Source organism: Zootoca vivipara, chromosome 7, assembly GCF_963506605.1.
Source record: "Zootoca vivipara chromosome 7, rZooViv1.1, whole genome shotgun sequence".
NCBI lineage: Eukaryota > Metazoa > Chordata > Lepidosauria > Squamata > Lacertidae > Zootoca > Zootoca vivipara.
Genome location: NC_083282.1, coordinates 43,492,563 through 43,509,878, shown reverse-complemented (window position 1 = coordinate 43,509,878; position 17,316 = coordinate 43,492,563).

Here is a 17,316-nt window from a genome sequence, read left to right as displayed (position 1 = left end):
AGCAGTGGGTTGGGTGGGAGGAATGAGGAAGTTAGCAGGATAGAGGAGGCAAGGCTCAGTGATGTGGGACAGCCCTTGCGCCGCCTTGACCAACAGGTAGAGGGGAATATGCAGCCCCTTCCGGCGCCTGGATTAAGGCACACCGCTAAACGTATGATAGGGAGGAGGCGTTTCGGGGTGCCCAAGCTCTTATGCTGGTCACGCAACAGGAAATGTCCACTCCCGGATGCTGCGAGTGACTAGGAGGTCATGTTTTCTGCTATCTCTGCACTGTAAATATTATGCACAATAAAACCGTTAAAGACAAGCACAGACTTAGGTGTCTTTACTCGAGAGTAGCCACAACAACACCATTACAGCTGGGATTGATGGGAGTTGTAGTGAACAGTGTCCAGAAGTTACCAGATTGGCTACTTCTGTCTTAGAGAAAGAGGCTCAGGGAGCTTGATCCTTTCTTGAATAAGCACTTAGAGTGCTGAGAAAACAATAGCAACCACTTATATCACATCTTGTGAGTGTTTAGAGCCCTTCATAGTTATTAGTTATCATCTCAACACATCTGTAGTATTTGTCAGGATTATCCCATCTTGCCAGTGGAGAATTGAAGCTTTGCCCAAAGCCGCCAAATTTGAACCAGGATCCTGGTACTGGTATTGAAGGTGCCTTTGGTCAAGACTAGGGATGGAGGAGAAATTTGCCATTCAAATTTGCAGTCTCCAAAACAATATGTGAACTTAAACACTACTATCCTTCAAAATTCACATTTGTCAAAAAAAAATTATGCAGTTCTCCAACCAGCAATGTTTACAAAAATGTATTTGTTACAGGAAAGTGTGCATAAATCTGAATAAATTCACAAACATTTAAAAGGCATTATATTAGGGGAAATTGCAAAGATGTGCGCATCAGTCAAAACGGCATATGAAAATGTGTCTATTAAGAGAATTTTGTACTAAAATGCTGGTGAATTTTCATGAGGGTTTTTAAAAAAATTGCAAATTGCTGCAAACTGTGGAGAACTGAATTTCAGATTGGAAAAAGGAGACACAGAGAGAATCAAACTTGGCAGATTCTTCTATCTCTAGTCAAGACTGCGGGGGAAAGAGTCATCCCCTGCCTTCCTGTCAGGTACTCTGTGGCCTATAAACGCCTAGAGGCCCTGAAAGCTGGAAGTAAGAGAAGGGAAAGTGGTTTCCAGGGACAGCAGAGCAAACCCATTCTCGCCAAGTATGAAAATGAGGAAATTAATGGCACCAGATTGTCCACCAAACTTCGGAAAAGAAAAATAATGCCAGGAAGTTCATTCCCTGTTTCTTCAGGAGCTACAGACTTTTTAATGGGGTCCACAAGTTCTTAAAAGTAATAAGCGATTATGGCCTTGTTTAAAGCCAGAAACAAGTTGACCAATTGCTGCTATGTTTTACTTCAGGGTATCCATCTCAGGCAGAAAGAGAGAGGAAAAGACCAGCCTATAATGGTTTGCCTGGCTTGAAAACTCCATTTTGGACCGTGGAGAGTCATATTTCAGAGAGTATTGATCAGACTGCAGTTTGTGTTTCCTTGCGTCCATGATCCTGTTTGCAGCCCTGTAAAATAATAATAGTACTCGTGTCAGTGAGGTAATTACCATTGATCTAACACACTGTGACAAATTTTTCAGTCATGCCACTTGATTCATACTTAAAGTTATGGCACTGTTGACTGCTCCTTAAATAATTGAAGGGTGCCCTTTGTAAATCAGCGGGCTTTCCCCCCAAAAGCGGCAGTTTCTTCTTTGTTGAGAGCTCGTTACCTAGCTTCATCAGGGATTTGCAAATTAAACAGACAGGCTTTTAGCATCACATGTAGCTTACAGGAGGCGCTAATATCGTTTGAGCTGGCAAATCATTTATGACAGTTTGCAAAACTACAGGGGAGACCGGCTATCGCATTTCAGCCGCCCTGGCTGCTTGAAGAACGACGAAGAGTGAAATGCGGCAGAGATGGGGGGAGGACTGTGAAAATTCTCAGGTTTTGCTTGAGGGAAGACTGAAATTCTCATAACCTCTTCTGTATCTGAACACAGGGCAGACATATGCCAAATGAAAAACAGTGGTCACTCATGGTTTTCGGTCCCTTCACAAGAATTGTAACAGGGAGCAGTGCAACCTGTTGACCACAACACAAGGACCTCTGAAATAACTGGACTCTTCTTTGCCTTGGAAATAGGGTGACCAGGTGAAAAACAGGCTGGGCTCCTGCACCTTTAATAGGATGTGGGCATTTCAGGAGGCATCAGCTTGCACAACATTACTGAAACTGATAGACAGCTATTAAGGGTGCAGGGATCCTGTTTTGTCCTTCACCTGGCTCTGCTACCTGGAAAGCAGGCAGGCGGGAATCTATATTTCTCAGTGTTGCCAGGGTCAAGAGTAAGCAGATGCAGCACCCATGAGGAGGGAGTTCATGAAGTCTTTCACACGCATGCCTCCTAGAACAACTTTCTGGTCCAGGGATGTGGAATTTGCAGCTATTTGTTAGCAGCTGGACTCCATCTTTCATTGGCCCCAGACCTGCATGGTCAATGGATAGAGATTATGTGGGTTGGAGTCTAACAACATCTAGAGGGTCAGTTTCCCCATCCATGAACTAGTCCAAGAAGTTCTGGTGGCTCACCCTGTTTCTAACAAAATTGGACTCTAAAAGATTACCCAGAGCTGGGTTTGACTTTGTAAATAGATCAATCATTTACATCTGCTGGGCAATAAATATAAAATAAACAAATGAGACGAGTGCTATATGTACCCTCTGCAATCATTCTGCAACCACCCAGCCTAAGAGCTAACTCACTTTTAACTGCTCCTGCCCAATGGTTCTGCTAGGGTCAGACTTCCATCTGGATGTCCCAGGACCTACAGCACTAGTGCACCCCCCCAAAAAATGTTGATGGATAAAAGCAATGCACACGACAGTTTTCTTCTTTGTTTCTTTCTTAACTTTTCACAGAGAGTGGAATGTTGTCAAAGAGTAGCTCCCATCCGTCATACCGCATCTTTAATTCCCAAGAATGCCTCCAGAAACTGAAAAGGGAAGGTAGGACTGTGGAGATGTTTTGGAGAACACAACCCCTAACTGACTGGTAAGGAGGAGGAATGGACCATAACTGTGCAGCAGGAGGAAACCAGGACACTGAGACACTAGGGGTGGGCACTCACCAGCAAACTGCAACCAGTGCAGAGGAACAATGTGTTAGGAGTCATCCTACACACACGAGTAGGACCCTGGCAGAGACACATGCCTGACTGGTATGTTCTCTCCCTCCTGGTCGATCGTTCGGGAGCTTCAAAAGCTTTCTTCTGCCTGAACATCACAACGACTGATGCCAACTGACATCAGCACACTCAGGGATCTGCAAAGTGTTCGCAGTTTGCGTAACAGACCTCAGCAACTCGGCATTTGGCTAATCTATTTTATTTACATATAAACACACACGGAGCACTGCAACATGGCTCCCTCTCTCTTTAGCATCAGACAGCAAAGAGAATTAACAAAAGACAATAGTCCCACTTCAGGGAACACAGTAACACAAACGTCTCTGCCTCCGTCACTTCCCACTCTGTGGAATGTAAACATACGCGGTCATGTGACAGACAACAATCCCATGACTGTAGACACGGGAAATGAATCTCCAACACAATGGGCTGTGCTGCAGTGCATTGGATGAAGTCAACCCATCCTGTGCTTTGTTTTTCAGGATAGTAAGACATGCCAGCCCAGTTCCGAGCAGCTGAACTGTGCAGCCAGAAAAGGAGGCAACCAGGACTCTGGGAATAGGGAGGAGATGTTACAAACACATATCATAGAATCATCAAATTGTACAGTTGGAAGTGAGCTTGAGGATCATCTAGCCCAACCCTCTGCAACGCAGGAATATGCAGTTTCCCATACAGGGACTGAACCTGCAACGTGCTCTAACCCCCACTCCCAAATGTTGTGCCCACTCACCACTGAGAGATTGAAAAGGATCAACAGGGTATTACAGTGGTTCCACTGCTCCATACAGGACCACTACCAGTGAAGAGCACTGGGTTTCTTTTTGTTTGGACCCATGACACTTATGCTTTGTGGTGCCACACAACACAATCTTCTCCCCTGTGCTCAAAGTGAAGTGCAAATTCAAACCCTGGCTGCCCTTATCTACACTGAGAAGTTTGCTGATAATTTGTAGGAATCCTGGTCTGCAGTTTGTCCAGCATAAAGAATAATCCAACCTCTGCAATCTGGGGTTGCAAGAAGCACTGTGGCACTCCCAGCGCCAATCCTTTTTATGTTGCAAGCTTCCTCGCAAACCCTTCAGTGAAAGTCAAAGTCTTTGCCAATCCACTCGATTTCACTGATGCAACAGGCTACTTGAAAATAAGAATTCTGAAAGAGGTCACAACCTTTTTTCATACAATACTCAAGACAATAGTTGTTGTTTTTTTAATCCAGTAATGCAAGAGGGTGTTTTTCAACAAGACGTTATAGCATAATAGTCTTTTTTGCAGAGCAAATTAAATTAACTGCCCTCCTCAGAAACCTGTAGAACCTCTGCATTGTTGAAATGTGAAAAGCAAAGGCCTCAGTTCTAAGGCTCATTGAATGATGCATAAAGGGTTTGCAATTGTGGGCATTTTCGTACCTCCTTGAGGTGATCACAGAACAAATACAAAAGCATCTTTAAAAGAGTTTACTAAATAAGTCTGGGATTGAACAGGCAGTGTATTCAGGGGTCAAATTTAATTCCTTCCCCGCTTTTGTATTCAGATTAAAGGCCAAGGTGGATTTGCGGAAGCCAGCCTCTCCTCTGATAATGCTGCTTTTGCACTTAACCTGCAATTTACCTGTCAGGAGCCAACACTTTAAAGAAGAGCTAAGCTCTTACCACTTCCAAGCAATTTACCTTGCCCCTGAATGAATGTCCTTCGGCTCCATGATGATTACAAAAGCACTCTGCAATGGAGGCAACCCCTGGATCAGAACTCAATTTTGTGGAAACGAGAAGGACCAATTTCAGGCAAATCAGCCACCGCGAGACAAAATGGAAAATAAAAAATAAAATCGGCCCAGATCAGCTCCGTGATGATGAAATGCAGCCTTCACTCAACCGACGTTTGAAAAGCCTTGTGAAATTCCAGGATCACAAGTGCAAGCAAAGTGATTTATTAAGTGGCCTGTCTGTACCGATATCAAACTTTTCCCTAGTGGGGGGCCAATGTTAAGTTCTATCATTAAAACCTATTACTGAGCTATCAAAACCCCGCTGTAATTCTGTCTAATGACCTCATTTCCCTAAGTGTAACCCATGCCACTCAGAGGAAGTTTTGCTGATTTGGTTTGGGCCTCTCAGTAGGATGTAGTTCCTTCAATTATATATATATATATATATATATATTTGAAGAGAGCGAGAGAGGGAGAGAAGGGGAAAATCAATGTCTGTAGAGATGACAAGCCATGAGGCCAGTAGCTGGGGACTTCGAAAACAATCCAATATACCATTTCCTATCCAGTCTATTAGCTACCCTAGTCAGCCTAGCCTCTAAGTTTTGATTGAAGGCTGGGCTGAGACCAGATAGACGGGGGAACGAGGCCGAGGCCATGTGGCGGCTAAACAAGCCTGCTTTATAGCTTGCTGAAATCAGTCATAAAAGTAGGTGTATATAAAAATGGATTATTGCATTAAAAGTTTAAAATGGTTCCTTCCTTTCTAGCCCCCCTATCCCTTTCCTTTTTCCAGCTTCCCCAGCTCTGGTTAAGGTAAGATGTGGATAAAAAAAAAGAGAGGGGGGAACCAGACTGGAAATGCTTCGTTGTCGCCCCCCCCCCGCGGCCAGTGCCACATGCGTATACACCTTTTCACCCCCCACCCTGCACTACTTCTACTTGCCATGAAATCATTTCGTAAATACAAAAGAGGCCCCTCGGGCTATTGGTGCCCAGACACTCATTTTTGGAGTGGATAATTGACTTCTTTCAGTTGATAATTCATAGCTTGCATATGCGGGCTAATACATCAGCGCCCAGAGACTTCTGAAGAGCCTGGAGTCAGAAAGAGAAAGGGCGAGCGGAGAGAGGAGAGGGGGGGGAATACAGATGATAGATGGGTGCATTACAGCTTTATGAATGAATTATGTCCCACAAATACCTTGAGCAGGAAAGTCCGTCGGCCTCTATCTATACTAATCTGGGAGGAATTATGACGATTTTCACATTAAAAGTATGGGAGCGGGGGGTGGGAGGGGGGGTGAGAAGAAAGGAGCTAGGAATTAATTGAGCAATTGGGCCATTAAAAATGTATGCCCTAGCATTTTGTTGTCCGTTCTCTCATTCATCATACTGTAGGAAGCTTCTGTCATTTGTGGGGGTTTTCTTCCCCCCCCCCTCTTTTTTTAAAATGCAGGTTCTCGTCGTATAAAAACCAGTTGGGATTATTTTGACAAGACAAAGTCTATTTTATGTATGGAGGGTCTGGGTTTTTGTTTATAACCATGCTGGTGTTTTCTTTGTGTGATAGAACAGAGCAGAGTTCCCCAACTGCTAGCTTCAAAAAAAAACCCCAGCATTTGTGGCTTCGAGTGAAAAAAGAAAGGAAGAAAATGAAATCAATCACATTTCATCTTTCCTTCAACCTGGCTGCTTTGGTTTTCTAAGCTTTTTTGCTATCGGAATATGGGGCACATAACACAGAACGGATCATTCTCAGCTGAAAAGTTCCGCTGGCAAACAGGCGAACATGAAATAAGTAGAATCCCTTGAAAAGGTATTGGCACTTTTTCATGTATCTAAGGGAGAAAATGCAAGGGCATCAATACTGGGCAAGGAATGTGTGTGTGGTTTTTTCAAATCATTTGAAGGCTACTTCGTGAAGTCTGATAGGCATAAATGCATCCACACCCTTGTCCCTTGGCATTTTCCTTTTAGGAACAGGTCACAGTGGATCTAGTTCAACTAAAAGCAATCCAAACACTGGATACAGGAGTAGTTTAGATAGAGAAGCTTGGTGGAAAAGGGTACCTGTTCCTTTAAGCTGCCCCAAATATTGTGTTTTATGAACTTTGTGTGGTAGTGCTAAAAACAACTTTGGGGGTCCTTTGGAGACATCTTCTAGAAGCAGCTAAAAAAGCCAATGCAATTATGTGCTGCATCAATAGGAGTATAGCATCTGGATCAAGGGAAGTAATAGTACCACTGTATTCTGATCTGGTCAGACCTCACCTGGAGTACTGTGTCCAGTTCTGGGCACCACAGTTCAAGGAGGATACTGACAAGCTGGAACGTGTCCGGAAGAGGGCAACCAAAATGGTCAAAGGCCTGGAAACGATGCCTAATGAGGAACGGCTTAGGGAGCTGAGTATGTTTAGCCTGGAGAAGAGAAGGTTAAGGGGTGATATGATAGCCATGTTCAAATATATAAAAGGATGTCATATAGAGGAGGGTGAAAGGTTGTTTTCTGCTGCTCCAGAGAAGTGGACACGGCGCAATGGATTCAAACTACAAGAAAGAAGATTCCACCTAAACATTAGGAAGATCTTCCTGACAGTAGGAGCTGTTCGGCAGTGGAATTTGCTGCCAAGGAGTGTGGTGGAGTCTCCTTCTTTGGAGGTCTTTAAGCAGAGGCTTGACAGGCAAATGTCAAGAATGCTTTGATGGTGTTTCCTGCTTGGCAGGGGGTTGGACTGGATGGCCCTTGTGGTCTCTTCCAACTCTATGATCCTAACCTCTGTGACAATCAAGGGGATCAGAATCTTGTACAGTATCCCCCAAGGTAGGTAGATCAGTCCCGTGAAAGTCATAAAGGACACCACACAGAACATGCTTGTACTCTTAGGTTGGTGGCCCATATCTTTCTTAAAGTATACAATGCTAAATCAGTTCTTCTGTCTTATTTCAACTGAAATTCTTTTGGTTTGATAACTGATAAGATCATCTACCTAGCTTGGAACACTTTTATATATAAAAGTTAAGATTCTTTTTTAAAAACAACAACAACAAATGATGTCAAAATTGATCAGGCACACGCACACATGTAAATATTTAAACCCATGATGTAAAGACATGATCATAAGTTTAATTCCTTAACAAATCAATTCTTATTAAAGATTAGTATGTTCCACAGTCCAGTTGTCAACTTGCTCTGATCTAGTTCCATTTGATGCAGATAAAGTGGGATTTGTTTGAGTCCAAACATGTTACCATGGCTTAACTTGCTTATGAATCTATTGCCTGTAAAATATCAATAACAGGACAACCTTAAGCCTGCTTTTTTTGAACTGGGTTCAAAGGGAGTTACTCCTGAATAATTGGCAAAGGGTTGCAACCTCAGCTATAGCTTCAAGTTTGGTAAATTAGCATTTTAATACTTTTATTATGTCTTCTTATGTGTAAATGAAAGAATGCTTAAAATGAAATCATCATTAGTGCTACTAACCTTGAAACAAATAATTCTGAAGCAACAAAGTCTGATTCAAGTTAAAATGCCATTTAAGAAACTTACTAAATATATTATCCTCATGCTCTCAGTCCTTTGCTTCAGAAATTATTTCTCACTTAATCATTTAAACCTGAATCAGCCTATAAATATTGAAATGTGCGGTATAACAGCCAGCAATCATGAGATAGTAAACAATTTTCAAAGAATGTTTGTTCCCCACGTCTGCATACTAAATTGCAATTTAAAGTTAGGGGTGAGGTGAGGAGGTGGGAGGGAGGGAGCATTCCAAGAGAGCTGGGTGGGTTGAGCTACTTTGCCACATTGCTAGTGGGTGGGGCTTCAAGTGTCCCAGAGGACTAGAAGTTTGTGTTGCCGCAAGGCAGCCCAGGAGCTGCCCAGCCATGTCAAAGAGTAATCGTGTCACTTTCCTGCAAAATGCCTTGCGTCCTCTTCTCCCATTTCCCATCACAATGAAGCCACTAAAGCTGGAGGGGTCCGCAAATCTGCATTAAAATAAAACTGCTCTGGGAATATGCCGGATGGTTAGCATACTATAAATAAATAAATATTGACTGAGAGTCCTGCAAGACATGCTTCCTGCTTTGCTGGCCTACTTCCACCTGGCCTGGGAGGGTTGGGGGCCTGACTGATTCCTGCTGCAAAAGCTGCTGCGGAAAGCACCAGAGACCATCTTGCTGGGGGGAAAAACATGCTGCTCAGGGCGCCTAGAGACCGGGGGGCAGGGCGGGGGCGATAGGTGTTGGGGGTTCTGTTGGGGCCCAGATTTAATTTTGATGGTGTCTTATTTTTGCTGTTTTTGTAAGTTGTTGTTTGACCTTACTATGCATTATAAGGGGACGTTTATTTTTGCTGAAAATGTCTTAATGAGATGCTTTCATTAGCTTATTGTCAATTAGAATTTTGTGATGTTTTGTGAATTATGAATGTATTATGAACTAAATGACTTGTGAATTATGAAAATAAAGTTCCTATTGTAAGCCACCTTGGGCATAGTATACTATGGAAAGGAGGCATACAAATACTGTAAATGGTGCTGATCTGCTGCTAGCCTTGAGAGATAATGCCTCCAGGGGTGAAGTCAAACTGCTGTGTTAGGAGCACTGAATTGATCTCCCCAGATCGCAAGCTTGAGCAGTGTGTGTGGAAGTCCTGGGCTGCCCAGATGATAAGACCTCCTTCTTGGCCTAACTGATGTGGTCCAAAGGAGAGCGGAGCAATATGTTTGGTACCAGCTTGGCTACAGGAGCAGCTGGAAGGAAGCGTACGGCATGCCATCCAACCACTTTAGGGAGTCCACTCCCCCCCCCACTTTCCTCTAAAGAACATGCAGAAACCACCTTCTTGACCGTTGCACCCACTATTGGTCTCGTCTGCTCAATCCACAAGATGCAAGGTCTTTGCATGCTGGGGAAATCCATAACTCACTGAGGATTTGAGACCCATCAGCTGCCCTCACCTGGTTTAGCTGGCCAGTCAAAGCCATTCCTGAGGTGTGGCCACTGTTGCATGTTGACAACTTCTAGGAGCCACATGTGAGAGCTGAGTGCAGAGTGGGAACCTTGCTATTCGAGAAGGACCACAACATACCAGAGGTACAACCTCTCCCGGGCCAGGTTGGAAGTATTTGTTTTGCCTCTGTTGCTTCTGTTTGGGTGTGAGTGTTCTGTCTGTTTTTTTTGCTTTGATTAGTGAAATAATCAAATAAGGAAATCAGCCCTGAGTGCTCCCTGGAAGGACAGATCGTGAAGCTGAGGCTCCAATACTTTGGCCACCTCATGAGAAGAGAAGAATCCTTGGAAAAGACCCTGATGTTGGGAAAGATTGAGGGCACTAGGAGAAGGGGACGACAGAGGACAAGATGGTTGGACAGTGTTCTCGAAGCTACGAACATGAGTTTGACCAAAATGCGGGAGGCAGTGCAAGACAGGAGTGCCTGGCGTACTATGGTCCATGGGGTCACGAAGAGTCGGACACGACTAAACGACTAAACAACAGTGAAATAATGTTGGTGCTTGTGATAGTTCCTTTTAAGTAGGTGCCAGTAGTGGAAATATAAGCCAAAAAATATCCAGTTTTTATACCTTCATTTAAAATATCTGACATCTTGTCTGTAAAACTATTAAAATGTTCCTGTTTGAAGCACCCTCATGGCTCTCCCCACAACAAACATGCTAAGAGCTCAAACTGCATACCTTTAAGGCTGTGGACACGCCATACTTTTAAATCACATGGCTGCCCCACAAAGAATCCTGGGATCTGTAGTTTTTTAAGGGTGCTGAGCAGTGCTATTTTTCTAAAAAAAAGAGGTGCTGGAACTCACCGTGAACACCTGCCTTGTTCTCTTATAATGGCAATGGCGCCCACCTGAGAGGTGCTGGAACTGAGTTCCAGTGCATTCTAGCTGAAAAACAGCCCTGATGCTGTGGATTGTAGCATAAATGACAGTTCCCATGAATCTTTGGGGAAGGCCATGTGCTTCTAATGTACTCAGCCCAAGTCAGTTTCATCCCTCTAAAGAAGAAGAAGAGTTTGGATTTGATATCCCGCTTTATCACTATCCTAAGGAGTCTCAAAGCAGCTCACAGTCTCCTTTCTCTTCCTCTCGAACAACAAACACTCTGTGAGGTGAGTGAGGCTGAGAGACTTCAGAGAAGTGTGACTAGCCCAAGGTCACCCAGCAGCTGCATGTGGAGGAGCAAGGAATCAAACCCAGTTCACCAGATTACGAGTTCACTGCTCTTAACCACTACACCACACTGGCTCACATAAAGATCTGCTTAGGCACACACAGGGACTTGTGCATGTCCAGTGGAGCTTAAAAAAATAGTCTTCATTGAACAGCACATCTCAGCTTGGATGGCATCTCACAGATCACTTGTGAAACTTTCCTGAGTTAGAATCTCCTGTAATGGGGTGGGGGTGGGGGTGGCGGGAGCTGCAAGAGACAGGTTCTGTTTTTTTTAAATGTGCAACATTTTTAGAGCTCCTTTTCTTATTCTGCTACGTATTTCTAAAAAGCAATTCTACGATTCCCCAAAATGACACTCCATACCCTGTTAAAACTTTTTTTATTAAGCTGTTGTTTGATGCTCAAGAACATCTATACTCCCGACAATTTTATATATGGTCCAGTAAACACAAATCATTCAGCCTGCAGTCCTCTACCCATTTAACTTGAGCTCCCATTGAACTTAATGGAACTGGATGGATACTGACCTCCAAGTGTCCCTATTTTCCTGGGAGAGTGCCAGATTTACAGAAGCCATCACAGTTTCTGATTTGATCCCAGAATGTCCCACTTTTCCTAGTCATCCTTATTTTCATCGGAGAAATGTTGGAGGGTATGGAGTTATACAGCTGCTAAGGAGATAAGTAACTATACAACCTTTAGAACAGTGTTTCTCAACCAGTGTGCCTCCAGATGTTTTGGGACTACAACTCCCATCATCCCTAGCTAGCAAGACCAGTGGTCAGGAATGATGGGAGTTGTAGTCCCAAAACATCTGGAGGCACACTGGTTGAGAAACACTGCTTTAGAAGGCATCTGAAGACAGCCCTGTATAGGTAGGGAAGGTTTTTAAAAATATTCATTGTTTTATTGTATTTTTATATATGTTGGAAGCCACCCAGAGTGGCTGGGGCAACCCAATCAGATGGGTGGGGTATGAATAACATTTGCAAATAATTCTTATGATGGAATAGGATGTTTCTCTTTTCATCAGAGAAATGTTGCAAGGTATGTAGATATGTATAGGATTAAACTGTAATAAATTTCAAAATAGTTTCATAATGGAAAACACATGAAGCTTTAGAGACAGGGTAGGCTGCAATTTCAAATGAATAAGGCTATTTCGGAGCAGAATAAAAAATGTATAAGAAATCAAATATTTTTCTCATTCTATTAATTGTCCAGCATAATTTTTGCAAGCTGCAGCCCCGGGTTCAAATCTCTGCGCTTGTCCCATTATCTGTGCACATAATGTGGGTTGGTTGTTTTTCCAATGGATTTATCATTTGCATTTGCACTGAAACAACTGCAGCGCTTCAGGAAGAGCCAGCTACCTCTCCAGAAAGAAAACTTTCTGATTGGGCAATGCAGAAAAAAAGACGATCCAGGCAGGTGTCTGGCACCTGAACATTTTACATTTTAAGTATGGAAAACTTAAAACACCAGCATTGCCACCTAGTGATTATTTTCTGTACTGCAGTGCTAAAAAAGAGACGCTTTCGAAGTTCTGTAGATCTCAGTCATTCTATGGGGTGTGCAGGGTGCTCCATGGGAACTGTAGACCTATGGTGACAAGAACTCTCTTATTGGGACCTAATATTTTGCCTGGTCCAAATTGGTCAGTTCTCCACAGTTTGCAGCAATTTGCAATTTTTAAAAAATCCTCATGAAAATTCACCAGCATTTTAGTGCACAATTCTCTTAATAGACATATTTTCATATGCCGTTCGGCTGATGCCCACTTCTTTGCAGGCAATTTCCCCATATATAATGCCTTTTAAGTGTTTGTGAATTTATTCAGCTTTATGCGCACTTTCCCGTAACAAATACATTTTTGTAAACATTGCTGGCTGGAGAACTGCCTAACAAAATTTTGATAAATGTGAATTTTGAAGGATAGGAGTGTTTAAGTTCATATATTGTTGTTCATATAGGGACCCAATAAGGTTGTGAAGAATTTACCTTGTAGATAGCAATGAACTGGGTGCCATGGTAGCATGAGGCGAGCAGGAATTGATACATACAATCACTGTCAGCTAGCTGTTGAAGTCGCTGGACCAGTTTACTTTGTGGGGAAGGAGCAGATTGAGCTGTTTATGGGGAGAATCAATCCACAGGATGCCAGATGGATCATTGGTTGGTTGCCAAGCTGCTGGACTTGAATAACCTGCTGCCCTGCAAGGTCAAGATACTATATGTTACCCACTCCTGGACTGTAGAAAAATATTATCTTTTCTTCTTTTGTTTTCCAAAGGAGCCTGTTTAATTGCCAAGTGTTTAAATCTTCTAAATAAGACTGTCCAATTGCTTGTACTGTCCAGTTTTGGGGCAGAGGGGATCCTCACCTGAAATTGCAGAAGATGCTCTATTCTGCCTCATAATCAGGGACACCAACTGCAAGGGATGATTTCATTTCATGTGAATCAGCGCCCTCTGCTGACTACACCTCTTTCAGTAGCAAGAAAGACAGTCACGGGGATAGAAATAAACACAAACTAAATGTAAAACTGTGAAATTCCCTGAAACAAGAAGTAATCGACTAGAATAGGGATTTACTGAAAACAATTACCACTTAAACAAATGAATTAAGGGATATCAAAAACTACTAGAACAAAACTAAACGATGTAGAAATAACTTAAGAAACAATAAAACCTTAAAGGGATGCCAGCTACAAAATCTCGTTTCACTGTGATTAACAGTTTCCTGAGAAGGAAATAGAAAGATACTAAACTCTAAATGACCAAAGTTCAAAGATAAAGGGTAAGAAAACCCAGGGGAAAACTTACGATAATTTTAATTGGACTGAAAGGAAGCCAATAACATTTCAGTAATAAGGGGATGAAACACCCAAGCGTAAAAACTCTAATTCTGCATACTCAAAAAGGTTTGGAAACCTAAAGTGCAGAAAACAAGGGGGAAGCGACGGGGCGTGCATTTTGGGGCGGGGTGCGCCATGCGCAGGGGCAGGGCGCACCCCTGGGATTGCACCGCCCCCACCACCCCTATCTTCCTATGCCCCTGCAAGGGGGAATTCAAATTAAGCTGTATTAGCTTTTAAAAGAATTCAAAAACTGGGATGTAAAAGCTCCTGTGATCTAGTTGTTACTGATGTTTGGCAAAGTCTGCTCAATCTATGAAACACATGCTTCTCCATGCCGAAATCAGAAGGCAGGTCCACCACTGCAGAAAGATGCTTAATGCAAAAATCTGCAGATGACCCAAAGGGAATGAGCCAGGCAAGTTACCTTGTGATTCATTTCTCTCTTGCTACTTACCTCTCCGCTCATTCTGGGCTCTGCTTTTCTTACAGTACAATTTCCATGCTCATATTGACCACAGACCGATTCACATTTTGTCATTAGCGAGTAAGACACACAGCAAACTTGAAGAAAAGGAAAGCAAGCCATTTTTGGTCCATAAGAACAATTCTAAAATGCTTGGTCAGGCAATACCTCCATTAGGACCAACCCAAAGGACACAAAATGGTGAGGAATCTTTTGAGTCCACCACTAGTCTCCATTATGCTGACTGTCCATCAAAACAGGACTGTGCGGGAAAGAGAAAAGTGGAGTTCAGTGGGACTTGTTTCCAAGTAAGTAGGCAGGTATAGCAAGGACTGGGACCCTGTGGACTCTGTAGTCAGTACGAAGAAGCAATAAACAACCTTTCTGGATATAGTCAGGTTACCTATTGAATTACTATGAGTATAGGCCACAAGCATCATTCAGTTAATATCCAGAGTGCCATGCTTTCCTGATGTTATTAGACTCAAACTCCCATTAGCCTTCATCAGCATGGCCAATGGTGAGGGATGATGGAAGTTGTGGACCAAAGTATCTGAAGAGCAGCAGCTGGGAAAAGCTGGCTATATTCTTCACTTTTTGTTCAACTATCTTTAAGAAGGATACCATTGTTTCCAGATAACACCTTCCTTCCAGTGCTGCATTTTTAGACAGCAGAAAGTTCACTACTACTACTACTACTACTACTAATAATAATAATAATAATAATAATAATAATAATAATATTTATACTCCAGTGATCTAGCTGGGTTGTCCCAGCCACTCTAGGCAGCTTCCAACACATATAAAAGCACAATAAAATATCAAACATTAAAAACTTCCCAGTACAGGGCTGCCTTCAGATGTATTCTAAAAGTCAGGTAGTTGTTGCCCTTGCAGCTGGATCTCAGTGTCTGGGCTGAGCGATGGGAGTGGAGACGTTGCTTTAGGTAAACTGGGTCAAGGCCGTTTAGGGCTTTAAAGGTCAGCACCAACACTTTGAATTGTGCACGGAAACATACTGTGAGCCAGTTTAGATCCTTTAGGACTGGTGTTATATGGTCCTGACAGCCACTCCCAGTCATCAGTCTAGCTGCCGTAGTCTCAAGACATCTGGAGGGCCAAGTTTGCCTATGCTTGAGTTAGAATACGTACCATTTGGCCAATCCTTTATCATTTTCACATGAGAAAGACCAAGAGGAAAAGGCCCAACTGCTGCCCCATATGAGAATATGGAGGAAAGTGAATACCTTTCACTACCTCGCAAAAAAGCCCCTGGACCTATTTGCCTGCAATTTGGGAGGCTTGAGACATTCTGGAGAGGCTCCTGTGCCTGTAAATTTCATCCACTTTGGCAAAAAGGGAAAGCAGTTATAGCAGTTTTTGAATTCCTTTTTATAGTAAATGTGGTAAAGAGAGTTTTACTTGTTGTTATTGGCCTTCATTAGCATAAGGAGTTTTACTTTATATCGGGGACCCAATTTATAGACTGAAGCAGAAAGAGAGAGTACAGAGCAACTCAGAAACAAATAAGATTTTTTTAAAAAAACAAATGTACACATATAAGGCAAATACTAGGGCCCATGCACCTCCCTCAATGTAAATCAGCCCTTCACAACCTGGTGCCTTACCCCCTCCCCCAAAAAGGCTATAGCTCTCATCATCCCTGACCATTGGCCATCCTGGCTGCAGCTGGTGGAAGCTGGAGTCCAAAATATCTGGAGGCACCAGGTTACGGGAAGCTGGTATTATACTTATGTGGTGACAAGTGAGCTCTCTGGGTGAAAGAAATAGATTTATACTGGTGTGTAGAGTTTTAGACCTGAGCTAATAATATTATAGTCCAGAGTCCAGGGCTGTTGTGAATAAATTTCCCCATCTATGAAAGGCATAGGGGAGAAAGCAATCTGTCTTTTCTAAAATACTGAATGCAAAATATCACACATTTCTCTCCACCAGAGGGCAACATCATAGCGGTTTGCAACAAAGAGGAAGTGTTTTTCTTAGACAACTTCTGTTTTTTTGCCAGTCCCCCCCCCCCCCCCGCCCCCGTTCCCAAGTGCAATAGTAAAACCAAATAACAGAAACTAGGGGTGCAATCCAACACGGCCCTACAATGGTACTTGCTTCCAAGTAACCATAAATAAGATCGCACCACTTCTCTTGGAATTTGCGTGTGGATGAAAAGCAAGAAAACAGGGCAGTGTTGAGGCCCTTTTTCTGCCCACTAGAAGGAAACAAAAGATCTATGGCAAAGAAGAAGGTGGTGCTTCAATAGGTACACATGATGCACGCAGTGAACGGCACCTCTCTGAGATTTCTCTTGACGTCCTTGCAGTACCCTGCCCATCTCTAGTTGCCTGGAAATTGCACTGAGCAAACTGCCCCAACTAAAGATACAGCCATGGTGATCCAGAAGTGCTTCCTGCAATAGTGAGAGTACATTTCAGCTGTGCACATAATGACGCAAACCTGTAGGGTGTTACTATGGCAGTATCCATAGGCAGGCTGCTTTATTCTTTCCATTCTCTCTGTGAATGGCTTCGGGGTGCTTCCCATACTGCCAGTCACATTAGCCAGTCCACTGAAGCTAAGGTGAAAGGGGTTCGCAAAGCAGCTTGTCCTTTAATTGCAATATTAAGGGCATTATCCTAAGGGGGAGAAGGAAGTTTTGCTCCTCCCATCCCCCCAGGAAATGCGTCCTAAACTTCCATTTGGACAGTACTGCCCTCAGGCAGCAATTTCAGAAAGCCCGTTCCGTTCTGACTGGTGGTGCTCACTTCCCTTTTCAGGTTAGAGTGGTAAAAGTCTGCGTGCAAGTTCGCATTTTCCTGCT